The sequence below is a fragment of the Pleurodeles waltl genome, chromosome 2_1 (genome assembly GCF_031143425.1).
Source record: "Pleurodeles waltl isolate 20211129_DDA chromosome 2_1, aPleWal1.hap1.20221129, whole genome shotgun sequence".
Taxonomy (NCBI): Eukaryota; Metazoa; Chordata; class Amphibia; order Caudata; family Salamandridae; genus Pleurodeles; species Pleurodeles waltl.
The window spans coordinates 287,972,249-287,972,828 of NC_090438.1; positions in this window are offsets into that span (position 1 = coordinate 287,972,249).

Here is a 580-nt window from a genome sequence, read left to right on the forward strand (position 1 = left end):
CACTCCTGCAGCCTTGCCACATCCTCCAGAACATATGAAGTGGAGGCTACTGCATCTGTAACAGAAGTGAGGCTTTCAATGCAGACAACTGGAAGTCAAGGAAAGTCATGAGTGGTTGTCTGATGATAAACAACATGCGCATTGTATGTTGCCATCTGAATCAGGTGGGTAAACAGTTTCTTGTACCAAGTGTGAGTTTTACGACACGCACTGTATAGCTGAAGAACCTGGTCGTTCTTGTCCACTCCGCCCATCTACTTATTGTAATCAAGTATACAGGTGGGCTTGTGGACTTCGGCCATCTGACCCCAAACTGTGATGGGGAAGTGCTCTCATCATGAATTGTAGTGAGTATGTACAGGGAGTGCAGAATTATTAGGCAAGTTGTATTTTTGAGGATTAATTTTATTATTGAACAACAACCATGTTCTCAATGAACCCAAAAAACTCATTACTATCAAAACTGAATATTTTTGGAAGTAGTTTTTAGTTTGTTTTTAGTTTTAGCTATGTTAGGGGGATATCTGTGTGTGCAGGTGACTATCACTGTGCATAATTATTAGGCAACTTAACAAAAAAA